Here is a 15,055-nt window from a genome sequence, read left to right as displayed (position 1 = left end):
TTTTTTTTTTTTTTTTGGTATTGGGGATTGAACTCAGGGGCTCTCAACCACTGAGCCACATCTCTAGCCCTATTTTGTATTTTATTTGGAGACAGGGTCTCACTGAGTTGTTTAGCGCCTGGCTTTTGCTGAGGCTGGCTTTGAACTCGAAAGCCTCCTGCCTCAGCCTCCTAAACTGCTAGGATTACAGGCACGTGCCACCTGCCCACTGCACTAGCTTTTTCACCACACTGGTATCCTTTAATTCCAGTGACTCTGGAGGCTGAGGCCGGTTGAATTGAAAACTTGAGGCCAGCCCGCAATTTAGCAAGACCCTATCTTAAAATATATTAAAAAAGGTAAAATACTAGGGATGTAGCCCAGTGGTAAAGTACCCTTGGGTTCAATCCCCTGGACTAAACAAAACAAACAAAAAATAAATAAGTAAAATGTGAAATAATCTTTGACACACTCACTTTGTGTTGAGAGTCACATTTTTAACTTTGAAAAATTATATCCTGGGCTGGGGATGTGGCTCAAGCGGTAGCTCGCGCCTGGCATGCGTGCGGCCCGGGTTCGATCCTCAGCACCACATACAAAGATGTTGTGTCCGCCAAAAATTAACTAACTAAATAAATAAATATTTAAAAATTTTAAAAAAATTATATCCTGGGTTGGGGTTGTGGCTCAGTGGTAGAGCGCTTGCCTAGCATGTGTGAGGTAGTGGGTTCGATTCTCCAGCACCACATATATAAATAAAATAAAGGTCCATAGACAACTAAAAAATATTTTTTTAAAAAAATATATTTTTTAGTAGTAGATGGACACAATACCTTTATTTATTTATCTTTATGTGGTGCTGAGGATTGAACCCAGGGCTTCCACATGTGCTAGGTGAGCCCTCTATCATTGAGCCACAACCCCAGCCCTACCTTACTCTTTTAACCATTAATGTGGCAACACAAACTACCAAATACCTAGGAATAGATTTAAGAATTGTGTGAGCTGAGCATGGTGGCATATGCCTATAATTCTAGCAGCTCCAGAGGCTGACACAGGAGGATCGTGAGTTCAAAACCAGCCTCAGCCCCATCTCTAAATAAAATACAAAAAAGTGCAGGGGATGTGGTTCAGTAGTTAAGTGCCCTTGGATTCAATCCTGGTACCAAGAAAAAAACAAAACAAAACAAAGAATTGTCTGAGACTGTATATAGAAAGAATTGTTCTTCTTTATGTATTAAAGAATTTGATATTATTGTTTGCCTATTGTGGTGGTACATGCTTGTAATCCCAGCAACTCAGGAAGCTGAGGCAGGAGGATTACAAATTCAAGGCCAGCCTAGGCAATTTGGCAAGACCCTGTCTCAAAATATAAAGGCCCAGGATGTAGCTCAGTTTTAAAGCACTGCTGGGTTCAATTTCTAGTAACAACAACAACAAAAACAAAAAATACAGAATTTATTTTAAATAGTCATAGTCTTATACTTAAAGTCTTATAATATTGATACATTTTATAAACAATAAGATGTATGAATCAAAAAGCAAAAGTAGACACACACCCTCCACACAATGCCCACAGCAGCAGCCTGTGTTTTTCCAGCTACAGGGTGCATTTCTAGAGCCGCTGCTGGGGCTGAGCTAAGGAGCTTTCTTATGGAGGAAGCACGTCTATAAATAGCTGTGATGCTCATCAGAGCTTGAAAAGTGCGTCAGGGAGACAGTCACAAGCCAGTGAGGGTGGCTTCTGAGAGGAGGTGGGACTTTAATTGGCCCGGAAGGATGAGTTGGTGGATGAGTTGGACAGGATATTCCAGGCAGGGGACTTGGCCAGGAGATGGGATAATCGCTTCTAAATGGCAGAACCCTGACAAGGCTAAGCCTGGGGGCTCATAGAGGAGCCTGGGACTGAGTGGAGATGCCCCCAGGGAGAACTGGGCTAGAAGCCAGGGCCATACCTAGAACTGGTGTTCAAATTTCCACCTTCAGGAAACAGGAAGGTCCAAGCTGTGGATCTTAGGTGCTCTTCAGTTTGGGGGCCACGAAGAAGTTCTCTTTACTGAGTGCTTGGGAGGTCAGTACCAAGAAAAGTTCTTTCTAGAAGGTTTGCCCTGGGAGCTTGCATGTGTGGCAATGGCCAATCCTGGTGCTGCAGCCCTGACTCCATACCCAGGTGCTCCCACCAAGGCTCTGCCGGTGCCAAGAGGCACCAGTGGGACCAGTGGCCTCCTCTGTCTCTCTCCCATATCTCTTACCTTATAAGCTGGCAAATGGATATCTGGAATCATAGGTTTCCATTCTGACCCTGATGGTCCTTTTGAAGGGCTCACACTGCCCCTGAGGAGCTAGTTGGATGGTGCAGCTGGGCCAAGTGGGGAGAGCAACACCTGTCCTAAAGACAGAACCTTCACCCCTTGGCTCCTCTGAGGGCTCACAGTACATCAGGGGAAACTGAGGCCCCAGGACAGCTGGGCCTGGCCCACGATCTCTCAGTGAGGACATAAAAGAAGTAGGTCTAGAATTTAGATTTCTTGCCCCTCCCAGCTGAGCCAGCTCCACAGATGGTTCTTTGTCCTCCTCTCAAAGACAGCTGGGCTGGGGATTAGCTCAGTGGTAGGGCACTTGCCTAGCCTGTGCAAGGTCTTGGGTTTGATCCCCAGCACTGAAAGAAAAAAAAAAGACATGTCCCAGACTCTTTTAGAAATGTCACTGTGCGCTGGGCACGGTGGCCCATGCCTGTAATCCCAGGGACTTGGGAGGATGAGATAGGAAGATGGAAAGTTCAAAGCCAGCACCAGAAATTTAGTGAGACCTTGTCTTAAAATAAAACATAAAAAGGGCTGGGATGTGGCCCAATGGTTAAGCGCCCCTGGGTTCAATCCCAGGTACCAAAAAAAGAAAAAAAAAAAAAAAAAGAAATGTCATTGTGTACTAGGTCTAGTCCAGGTCTACCAGATCTCCTTGAATTTCACGTGAAACCCACACCCCTATTCCAAAATGACCTCAGCATTTGTATCGGATAACTAAAAAGTCCCCAAAGAGACCTCTGCCTCCCTGCACAGGTGTTCTCCAAGGATCTGGTTCCAGAACCTTTGTTACCTCTGGCCTGGCTTCCTAATGTGACAGGCCTTTTCCTACCTCTTGGATAAAGTGGCTCCATCTATATGATAAACAGGATGTGCCTGCAAAGAAGCTCCTTGGAGCATTTCAAAGTTATCCAAATGCTAGATTCATCAGACCAACACCACTAAGCTGGAAGGGAAAGGGCAAAAATGCAAAACAGAACCAGGCCAGGCCAGAAGAACTGTAGAGGGGAATGTGACAACTAAGGGATCAGAGGATGAGAGAGAAACTAGGCCCAGGAGGCTGGGAGTCCATGGTACTGTGAGTTCAGGAAACAGGTTGAAGGCTGAAGAGGGAGAGAAGGGCAAGGATCTATGCTCAGCTCATCCCTAACTAAAAGGGGAGGACAGGATGACCTTGGCCATTTCCCAGACTAACTGGAAGGCCTGCAGTGCATGAGCCTGGTGTGTGGCCAACAGGTGCCTTCTTTTCTGCAATTGGCTACACTTTGCGTACCTCATGTTTGCATGGTGTCCCTGCCTGTAGCTGTTTTCCATTTTCCTGCTAAGACCTTTTGGGCTTTTCCTATGTTCTCGGATCCTTCTGGCCCCTCTATATTGATGGGAGATGGGGCAGGAATGAGCAAGATTGGGCATTTTCTTTTTCTTCTCTCTCTTTTGTATCCCCATGATCCTGGGGATGAAACCCAGGGCCTCTCACATGCTAGGCAAGTGCTCTCACTAAGCTACAGCCCCAGCAAACCCCACCCACTTTTTTCAGGTACTGGGTGTTGAACACAGGGGCTTTCAAACACTCAGCTGCATCCCCAACCCTTTTAAAATTTTGAGACAGGGTCTCAGTAAATTGCTGAGGGGGGCCTCCAATTTGCAATCCTGCCTCGGCCTCCTGAGTTGCTAGGATTACAGGCTTGTACCACCACACCCTGCTCCCTGGCCCTTTTAAAATTTTATCTTTGTATATTCATATATAAATACATGATCAGTGAAACTCCACGTCATGTACAATCACAAGAATGGGATCCTAATTAGAATAAGTAATACTCCATGTTTATATATGTCAAAATACACTCTACTGTCATATATATCTAAAAAGAACAAATAAAGTGAAAAAAAAATTTATCTTTGTGATAGGGTCTTGCTAAATCACCCAAGCTGTCTTCAAATTTGTCGTCCTCGGGCCTGGGGGTGTGGCTCAAGCGGTAGTGCGCTCGCCTGGCATGCGTGCAGCCTGGGTTCGATCCTCAGCACCACATACAAACAAAGATGTTGTGTCCGCCAAAAACTAAAAAATAATAAAACATTAAAAAAAAAATTTGTCGTCCTCTCTTCTCAGCCTCTGGAATTAGCTGGGGTTCTAGGCATGTGCCACCCTGTCCAGTGGCAACTATTTGCATTTATTGTGATTTGCCAACACAGCTCAAGTTTATATGTGTATTTTGCTATTTGTTTTCTATTTGTCTCTCTACTCTTTTCTTTTCTCTGCATTATTTTCTCTGCATTTTTTTTTTCTTTTTGGTACTGGGAATTGAACTCAGGGGCACTCAACCACTGAACCACATCCCTAGCCCTATTTTGTACTTTATTTAGAGACAGGGTCTTCCACCATGCGGCCTGCGCAATGGTTTCATTAATGAGGTTCTTGGCATAAAAGTTAGCTAGAAGAGATCGAAATAAAACACAGACTCAGTTACCTTATTTCTATTGCCAGGTCCGAGACGGCTCCCCTCTCTGGCTCCAACTTCTAACCGCCCAGCAGGGCAGCAAGGATTACTCAGGGCTAGCAGGAAAGAGAGAGAGTGAACAGGCCTGGGAGTAGCCTTTTATTGGGGAACAAGAAATTCAGGGGATAATTCCATCCAATGAAGGTTGAGGGGGGACTGCACTCCAAGGTCAGTCAGTGATTGGGCCCCCGGGGTCAGTGGTCAGTCACACCCCCACACGGACGGGTTCTCTCATCAGGAGAGGGCCGGGAAAATTCCGACACAGCCAGAAGCCTCAGACCCAAACCGGGAGTCACCCAGTCACGCGTGAGAATGGCTTCCCACATATTCCCCCTTTCTATTCTTAAAAATGAGGCGGCGGTTCACTCTTTGGAGTTTCTGTATTCTTGTTCCGAAGACTCGCCATCCTATAATTACAACACAAAAGAGAATTAACAGCAAAGAGAATAATCCAATAATGTACCAGGCTGAGTGTTTAAGAATATTTCCAGGGTTGAATCCATTCAACTCCTTCAATATTTGGTTAGCCAAAGAAGAAGGATCTGAAAAATCAGCTCTATTATTTTGAATGTCTTGGATATGGTGATGAAGTTCCAGAATATCCAAGCTATTATTACTATTTTGCCAAATACCTAACAAATGGTTTTTAACCTTCTCCCAATCCCAGAGAGAAGCATTGTACTTGGCAGCTGTAACACAAACATACTTATAATTGGCATGGCATTTAAGCCTTTCCTTAAATTTTAAGGCTGAAAGTTCATTACCTATGTCTATAACAGTCGCCTCTAAGGCGTTTAATTTAGTCTCAATCCTTTCATCAATATTTACTTGATTACGCAGAGCCTTGGAAGTATTTTGAGCTAAATTATTAAGAAATTTTGCATGCTGAATATTTTGAGACAATGTCAGAGACGCAGAGACAGTTGAGGCAATAAAGGAGACTAGCGCCAAAACACCAACAATTATAACTCCAATAGCACGTTTAGGTCTTGCTAACTGGGCATGAATTTGCTGCAAGACTTGTAAACCAGTATCAGCATACCATGGCTCTGAAATATTAGCAGGTAATAAAACGAAAGAGGGCTGATGAAGTATCAGCACTCCTTTTCCTCCATTATACCTAGTAATACAATTGGTTAGGTTGCATTTATTACAAGTAACAATATATCTGTCATCTATCCATTTAACTTTTACATTTCCAATAATTAAAACATAAGGAGATTGGACACAGGCTCGTAAGCCATAGCAAGATCCCTCTTTACAGTTCTTGCCAACAAATTTTGGTAAAGGTTTGTCTGTAAAATGTAAGAATTCTGAGGCAGCAATTAAACGCCAAACATCTTTCTGAACACCACCTTCACTATAAGTTAAAATATTACTAACAAATCCTGCAGGAGTCATAGCAGAATTTCTTCGTAATTGTCTCTTATCAATTTTTGGAGACCAGTCTAAAATATACCCACTATCTTTAGACACCTTATGTTGTACAGGAAAGGTATTTACACAATCCATCCATCTAGGAAAGGTGCCAATCTCAATTGTAGAACTATTTGGACAGTGGTGTATCCATGGAGGTTTTGCAGAAATGACTGGCTTGTTATGGGAAAGTCCCATCTTAATTACTGATCTAGTATAAGGTCTTAAGTCCCCATAAATAGAATTATTTGTCAGTCTAGGTCTACCAATCGCTGTCTTTTCTTCGAATGATACTTTCAGACAGCCAGCATGTTTATCGTGTGACCAACACAAAGGTAATTGGGCACTGTAGCCAGAATAATTAAATCTAGTCACATGATTGGGAGTAATATGAGTATCTGTAAATCCTCCCATCATGAATGAGTCATTAGTAAATACTGGAATAGATTCTCCAGTCCACACAGCTGGGTGTACCAGGGGTGGATCTGGGAAATATGTCCAGTAAGTGTCTACTTGATCCCCCTTTACCTGACAGCCCAGCAGGGCAATTACTGTTGCTACCATCATCACTGGGGTCCTGTTCTTTCTTAGGAGTCGAAGTATTCGGGAAGCCTGTGTTGTTAGCTTCTTCACGTCCTCCCATAAAATCAGCTTTTTGGCTGGGTCAATCTGCTCTTTCTTCATCTTTTTCCGATACCTCTTCCTTTTGGATAGGGGCTCCTCTGGGTCGATCTTCAGTTGCTTGAATCTGGGTTCTATCTCTTCTATGTCTGATTGCGCGTTCAGGCACCCAAATAGGATGAAAAGCACCTTCTGGGAAAATACAAGCATGACCTCTGCCCCACATAATCACTGGATCTGGGCCTTTCCACTGACCAGTCTGTAAATCTTTCCACAAAACTCTGCCTAAAGGGCCTGTTACTGAGGGAGACATTTGCCTCTCAGCAGCAGTGTGACCTTCTGCGTCACAGTTTAAAAAATTTAAAACAAACAAGGCATGATTAAGGCTATTTTGGGGAGTCATAAACCTATTCCCCCCCTTTAATTTTTGTAATTGAAGCTTAATAGATAAATGAGCTCGTTCCACAATGGCTTGGCCTTGGGGGTTATAAGGAATTCCTGTTTTATGATTAATTTTAAACTCTTGGCAAAATTGTTGAAAAGAAGAGCTTACATAAGCTGGAGCATTATCTGTTTTAATCTGCATAGGGCACCCTAAAACAGAAAAAGCTGCTAGGCAATGAGAAATTACATGTTGAGTATTTTCCTTAGTACGTGCTGTGGCAAAAATAAATCTAGAATAAGTGTCCACTATGACATGCACATAACATTGTTTACCAAATTGAGGAATATGAGTTACATCCATTTGCCATATTTGATTTGGTTTTAATCCACGGGGATTTACCCCTGATGGCAGAGATGGAGTGTGAATAACACACTTAGGGCATTGGCTTACAATCTGACGAGCTTGTTCTCTAGTAATATTAAATTTTTTACGTAAGCTAGAAGCATTTTGATGATGCAAGGAATGGGAAGCTAGTGCACAGTCATATGAAGACATCTGTTGACAAAAAGCTACTAATTTATCAATCTTGTCATTACCTGAAACTAAGGGTCCTGGAAGATTAGTATGAGCCCGTATGTGCCCTATGAAACATGGGTACTTTCGCATTAGCACTGTCTTTTGTAAATTATGAAATAACTCAAATAACTCTTGTGATGAAGTATACCCAATAACTGAAGTTTCAATATTTTTAGTAACTCCGACTGCATATAAGCTGTCAGAATAAATATTAATAGGCTCATTTGAAAAGTAATTTAAGGCACAAATCAGAGCTTGAAGCTCTGCTCTTTGGGCAGAAGTATAAGAAGTTTGTATTACCTCTGTGTGAACACGACTATAAAAACCTGCTTTACCTGAGTTAGAACCATCCGTGAACACTGATAAAGCTTCATCTATAGGATGTGCACTTACAATCTTTGGAAAAATAAGTGACGTTAATGATGCAAATTGTATAATCTTATTGCGAGGATAATGGCTATCTATCTGGCCAGCAAAATCAGCAAAAGGCTATCTGCCATGAGCTAGAAGTTTGAAAAAGCCAATTAGTCTGTTGAATAGAAAATGGAATAATTATGATATCAGGCTCAGATCCAATTAATTGTAAAATCCTAGTTCTGCCTTTAATTACTAATTGAGCTATAGAATCATGAAAAGGAATTAATGTTTTTTGAGGAGAGTGGGATAAATAAATCCACTCAATAACTCCTAATCTTTGCCATATGGCTCCTGTTGGGGTATGCTCAGTTGGAAATATTAATAAATACACTATTTCTTTAGGATCAACTCTAGTAAGCTGTGCATTTTTAATTGCATGTTCAACTCTCCTTAAAGCCATTCTAGCCTCTAAGGTTAGCTGACGTGGAGAGGTTGGAGAGGGATTTCCTTGTAATATCTGAAATAGAGGACTTAACTCAGAAGTAGTTAGTTTTAGGGATGGCCTCAGCCAATTAATATCTCCTAATAGCTTTTGAAAATCATTAAGGGTATGTAACTCCTTTACTCTTATCTGAAGATTTTGAGGACGGATTGTACGTCCTTGAATTATCTGACCTAGATATTGAAAAGGAGGCAACTTTTGAATTTTTTGAGGGGCTATGCATAAACCCATTGCTGTAAGCGAAGTCTCTAACTGAGTAAAAATTTCTGAAAGTACCTCTGGATTAGCATGAGCCAATAATATATCATCCATAAAATGAATAATATACGCATCAGGAAAGCTATTTCTTATGGGATCTATCGCCTGGTCTACATATTTTTGGCACAGGGTAGGACTATTACGCATTCCCTGGGGGAGTACTTTCCAGCAATATCTTTTAACAGGTTCCTTAAAATTAATTGCTGGGACAGTGAAGGCAAATCTCTCACAATCTCCAGGATGTAACCTTATAGAGAAAAAACAGTCTTTTAAATCTATTACCATCAAGCTATAGTCTAAAGGGATGGCTGTGGGGGAGGGAAGTCCTGGCTGTAATGATCCCATAGGTCGAATTGCATGATTTATCACCCTTAAGTCCTGTAGCAATCTCCAATTACCTGACTTTTTCTTAATAACAAAAATAGGTGTGTTCCAAGGACTAAGCGTTGGTTCAATATGATCAGCCTGAAGTTGTTCCTCAACTAACCTATGAATTATTTTAAGCTTTTCCCCTGAGATGGGCCACTGAGAAATCCATATAGGCTCCTCTGTGAGCCAGGTGATTTTTTCGGCTGTCTTAGGGATCGGGGAAGTACTCAGGGCCCCTAGTAAAAATTTTGGCTTGGAGCATTTACTAATCTTTGTCATGGAGACTGGTTTGTAAACAGATACTCTTCCTGAAGGGTCTCCTTATCATCTCCAGGAAAATACCTCTGATTAACTTCCTCAACTGACCTTATAGAGTTTGGAGTAGCTAATAATAATCCCATCTTGGCTAAAATATCTCTTCCCCATAGGTTAGCTGGTAAAGACCCTAACACATAAGGCTTAAATACTCCACTGTTCCCATCGGAATCTTCCCAACGGAGATAGTTGGCACTTTGAGCAGGCTGTGAAACCTGTCCTATTCCCTCTAGGTTAGCTGGTGCTACATGTAAAGGCCAGCTCCTAGGCCAGAACCTACTAGAAAAAACAGATATATCAGCTCCTGTGTCTACTATTCCGAGGAACTTTTTATTATTAATTTTAAGCTTTAATAAGGGGTGTTCTTGTCTTACTAGCTGCGACCAGTATACTCTGTCCGGCGGTCTAGAAACTGAATCTACTGGTGCGTGTCTCCCTGAATCACAAGGCAATAAAATCAATTGGGCAAATGTATCCTTTGGAGTGAGCCTTTTAACAGGTCTTCAGGGGGCCACGAACTTTGACCCATATACTCAAAAAGACAAACTTCCAGAGCTGTCCAAGTTTTCTGAATACTTTCTATGCCTCCAGGTAGTTCATTAGAAAAATAAACCTTTTGTAACTTTCTTCCTAATTTCTCCCAAGTAGATAAATTTGGAGACTCTTGTTCACAAAACCAAGGACAATATTCGCCTACAATCTTTAAGAATTGTAATAACTGAGTTTTCTTTATCTGTTTTCCTTTCTGATTAATTATACTGTCTAAAATAGTCAGATACATTTCCTTATCCGTAGAAGTTGAATTTCCCATTTTAATTAATTTAACGTCTCTTTCCTTCAATATCTCCAGGTACTTTTGTGACTCTAAATTGTCACCACTTCCTTTATCTTTATAGCGCGCTCCCACTCAATCTAACTAATCTAGAATGCCCCACGTTGGGCGCCAATTCCACCATGCGGCCTGCGCAATGGTTTCATTAATGAGGTTCTTGGCATAAAAGTTAGCTAGAAGAGATCGAAATAAAACACACAGACTCAGTTACCTTATTTCTATTGCCAGGTCCGAGACGGCTCCCCTCTCTGGCTCCAACCTCTAACCGCCCAGCAGGGCAGCAAGGATTACTCAGGGCTAGCAGGAGAGAGAGAGAGTGAACACGCCTGGGAGTAGCTTTTTATTGGGGAGCAAGAAATTCAGGGGATAATTCCATCCAATGAAGGTTGAGGGGGGACTGCACTCCAAGGTCAGGGTCAGTGATTGGGCCCCCAGGGTCAGTGGTCAGTCACACCCCCACACGGACGGGTTCTCTCATCAGGAGAGGGCCGGGAAAATTCCGACACAGCCAGAAGCCTCAGACCCAAACCGGGAGTCACCCAGTCACGCGTGAGAATGGCTTCCCACAGAGTCTCACTGAGTTGCTTAGCACCTGGCTTTTGCTGAGGCTGGCTTTGAATTCGAGATCCTCCTGCCTCAGCCTCCCAAGATGCTGGGATTACAGGTGTGTGCCACCAGGCCCTGTCTTTTAGGTTATTTTTATGAATCCTTCTAATCTCCTTTTTTGTCTTACTATGTACACTGTCATATATATCTAAAAAGAACAAATAAAGTTTGTTCTTTATTGGTTCCCTTAAGCATTTATAGTCTACATGTACTTTATCACAGCTGCTGTGTCACATATTGTAAACTATAAGAAACTAATAATAGCACGCTTCCATTTTGCCCCTCCAGAGCTTTGTTCTGAGATACAGCTTCATAAAGCCTGGAAGCATTTTGATCTTTTGGGTATTGTTTTTAAGCGTTCTTAGGTAAGACTAGAGAAGCATTTAGAGTTAATTTTGCCTCACTTGGTAAAAACCTTTCTCTACCTGATTCCCCATGAACTATGAGTTTTCCTATTCAGGCTGATGGAATCTCAATCCCACATGACTTCTGGAATTGTTCTTTCTAATCCTTTCTGGTGGCTCTTTCCCTGTCTCCAGATAATTTCCATATATTCATGTCCTGAGCAGAACTCACTGGAAGGGTTGGGATGTAGTTTATTTATTTAAATATTTTTCCTTTAGTTTTGATAGATCTTTATTTTATACGTGGTGCTGAGAATCGAACCCAGTGCCTCACACATGCAAGGCAAGTGCACTACCGCTGAGCCACAGTCCCAGGATGTAGTTTACTGGTAGAGTGTGTTTTAGCATGCGCATAGTCCTTGGTTCAATCTCTTGCAATTAAAAAAAAGTGTTTCCTCAATCTATTGCTCCAATTCTTGTGAAGACAATGTCAAATTTTTGTAGCAATACAACCAAGGGAAGGCAAGTGCTATGCAGCATGTCTGAATCCCAGCTACTTTGGGGGCTGAGTCACAAAGCAAGTTCATGGCCAGCCTGGGCAATTTAGTGAAACCCTAGCTCAAAATAAAATCTAAAAAAATAAGAGGGGGCTGGGATTGTAACTCAGTGGTAGAGTGCTTGCCTGGCACGTGTGAGGCACTGGGTTCCATTCCCAGCACCCAATAATTAATAAAGGTCCATCAACAACCAAACAACAACAACAACAACAAAAACCCTAAAGGGGGGGACTGGTACCCCCGAAAAGCAAAATAAAATAATAAGGGGGACTGGGATATGCAGGTCAGTGGTATTGCTTGCTATCGCCTAGTATTTGTGAAGCCATGGGTTCAATCCCCAGTAAAACAACCATGCGCGCGCGCGCACACACACACACACACCATGGACTTAAACTTTGAAATGTGAAGTTCGTTATTTCCTTAAGATCTGTATGCAGAGACACTACGAAGGTAAATGGCCAACAGCAGCTAGAGAAAAGTTTTTGTCAGAATCAAGTTAATTGGGAATTTTCCTTTAAGGACAGAGAAGCGTGCTGGGTGGTGAGGAGGGGTGCGGGGGGTCCCGGACAGCTCATGGGACCCAAGGGCGCTTGCGGGCGGGACTGCATCCTAAGGGACCGTGGGACACAGGAGACCAGGACCGAAAGAACGGGACGGGACGCGCGGGGCGGGCCAGGTCTACCGCGACGCCAGGGTCACTCCCGCTTCCCCCAGCTCTGCTGGCCTCGGTGCCTCAGGCTTCGCGCTGGCTGCCTAACGCCGCCGCCGCGGCGAAAATCCAACCGAGAAGCTACCGAGCGGGGGCGCAAACGCACCCGCCACTAGGGGCGCTTTGCGCGGCCGCCAAGCCGCGCCCCCGGCACATGACCACGCCTTTCAGACTGCGCCGGCGCGGGCGCTGTCCCCGACATCCTGAGGCTCGCGGGTGGGGACTGCTCTAGAGCGCTGGCACCGAGTCTGTCCCGCGGGGATGGGCAGCGCGTACGGAGGGGCCGCAGGTGATGACAGCGGCGGAGCCTAGCAGTCAGACAGAACCCCCGTTCCTCGTCCGAGGTGGACGTGTCTCTGCCTGAGCGCACAGGGCTGGAGTGCAGGGCCGGAGGTGGGGGCGGGGCTTCAGGTGAGGCCCGGATGTGTAGAGGTCGTTACACTGGGGGCAGGAGTCCAGGTAGCCCTAACCAGGAGCTGCGGGTGGATCAGGCTCCTGACGGGAATGGAGTGGGATTGTGACTGCCCAGGATCACACCCCGAGCTCGATGGTCCCAAAGCCTCAGACACCAGCTCATCCGCCTTGCAGTCTCTCCCAGCTCAGCCTGGTGTTGGGAAGAGAAACATGAAGGTCCCCACGGCAAAACAGTCACATCCTAGATGGTAGAAGGAAGCCAGGTCTGCAGCTCAACGCAGAATTTACACTCTGGGCGCTCCACCTCCAGCCCCTTACTATGTAATCTTGTACTACCATTTTCTTATCTGAGAATGGAAATAGAGGTGACGTGAGAATTCAGTTAATGTATTTATGAAGCCTTTAGAACAAGGGTGTGGTGGAGGGAGGGAGGGAGAGAGGATAGTTAGTGGGTACAATTGAATAGGAAGAATGATGCCTGATGGTCCGCCGCACAGTAGGACAACGGCAGCTGATAACAATTGAGAGGATTCTGAGTGTTTCCGACAAAGAAATGATATTTGTCTTCACTGACTTTTTTTTTTTTTTTTTTAGAGAGAGAGAATTTCAATACACAACCCAGGCTGCATGCATGCCAGGCGAGCGCGCTACCACTTGAGCCACATCCCCAGCTCTCTTCACTGACATTTGATCCTTACATCAAATCCTTACCCTGATTTTGATCCTTACACATTGTATACTTGTATTGAAATACCACACTATACTCCCTAAATATGTGTAATTACTGTCAGTTAAAAATGTATTAAAATAAAGCAGCACCTTTTGTCTTGTGGAAAAGAAATTTAGAACAGTGGCAAAGCACGATTTTGAGTCAAACTTGTGATTCAGATTTTTTTTTTTTTTTTTTTCAGAATTTCCAAATGCATCTTCTTGACTGAGCCTCTTACATGGAGAAGCTCAGAGTCCCAGCCTCGTACCTCACTAATGTCCTGGACGTCAGACAAACTTAGCTGAATGCTTTCTACTGCCAAGCTTTTGCTGCTGTTGCTTTTGTGTGTGTGTGTGGTTGGGGGTGGTATTGGGGGTTGAACTCAGGGGCACTCTACCACATCTACACCCTCAGCCCTTTATTTTTGAGACAAGCTCTCACTAAGTTGTTGAGGCTTGCCTCAAACTTGCAATCCTCCAGCTTCAGCCTCCCACCTTTATGGATTTACAAGCATGTGCCATTACCCTTGGCCAGGCCTTTACTTCTGCTTTGCTCCCTACCAGAAATGCTCTTTCTTCCTCTTGTTGAGTTTCTGCCCATACTTAGAGGCCAGGAGCTGAAGGGAAGGTAGTGACTTTTTTGCCTGAGGCACAGATCCAGGGGCTGCCTGATTGCCCTAACCTGGGGTCTGTGATTAAGAACTGGTTTGTGGGGGCTGGGACTGTGGCTCAGAGGTAGCACACTTGCCTGGCATGTGTGAGGCATTGGGTTGAATTCTCAGCACCACGTATAAACTATTTAAATAAAGGTCTATCAGCAACTAAAAAAAATAAAATAAAAAGCTGGTTTGTGGGGGGTGCTGGGGTTGTGGCTCAGTGGTAGAGCACTTGCCTAGCATGGATTTCAATTCTCAGCACCACATAATAATAAAATAAAATAAAGGTATTGTGTCCATCTACAACTGAAACAAACAACAAAAACCCAAACCACTGGTATGTGGAGTTTTTTTTTTTTTTTTTTTTTTTCATTTCAGGACTTGAACCCAGATGTACTTAACCATCAAACCACATCCCCAGCCCTTTTTAATATTTTATTTAGAGACCAGGTGTCCCTGAGTTGCTTAGGGCCTTGCTAAATTGCTGAGGTTGGCTTTGAAACTCAAGATCCTCCTGCCTCAGCCTTCCAAGCCACTGGGATTACAGGTATGTGCCACAAACCCAGTGGTTTGTGATTTCTGCTGCTCCCATAGCATGCTCAGTGTCTCACCTTGAGCGGCTCCCCCCACCATCCTCACCCCCCCACCCC

General features: G+C 43.8%; 3 long non-coding RNA genes across 4 annotated transcripts in view; 2 read left to right on the top strand and 1 right to left on the bottom strand.

Moving 5' to 3' along the window:
- The window catches only part of LOC125612157, a 24,043-nt gene extending 22,317 nt beyond the window's left edge, over positions 1–1,726 (top strand). The window contains exon 3 of the long non-coding RNA XR_007342500.1: positions 1,697–1,726. This is a non-coding gene — a long non-coding RNA (uncharacterized LOC125612157). The remainder of the gene's footprint in view (positions 1–1,696) is intronic.
- A 3,397-nt stretch (positions 1,727–5,123) lies between these two features.
- Positions 5,124–6,838, bottom strand: LOC125612160. Its single transcript, XR_007342503.1, has 2 exons — positions 6,725–6,838; positions 5,124–5,187 (listed from the first exon to the last, which is right to left on the bottom strand). It is a non-coding gene; the product is annotated as an uncharacterized LOC125612160 (long non-coding RNA).
- Positions 6,839–12,489: 5,651 nt separating this feature from the next.
- Positions 12,490–13,900, top strand: LOC125612155. 2 transcript variants are annotated; one of them, XR_007342497.1, is made up of 2 exons: positions 12,490–13,304; positions 13,638–13,900. It is a non-coding gene; the product is annotated as an uncharacterized LOC125612155 (long non-coding RNA). The 2 variants fall into 2 exon arrangements; XR_007342496.1 differs by having other exon boundaries at positions 12,490–13,362.
- The last annotated feature ends 1,155 nt before the right edge of the window (positions 13,901–15,055 follow it).

Source organism: Marmota marmota, unplaced genomic scaffold (assembly GCF_001458135.2).
Source record: "Marmota marmota marmota unplaced genomic scaffold, marMar, whole genome shotgun sequence".
NCBI lineage: Eukaryota > Metazoa > Chordata > Mammalia > Rodentia > Sciuridae > Marmota > Marmota marmota.
This window is presented reverse-complemented; position numbering and strand designations above follow the sequence as displayed.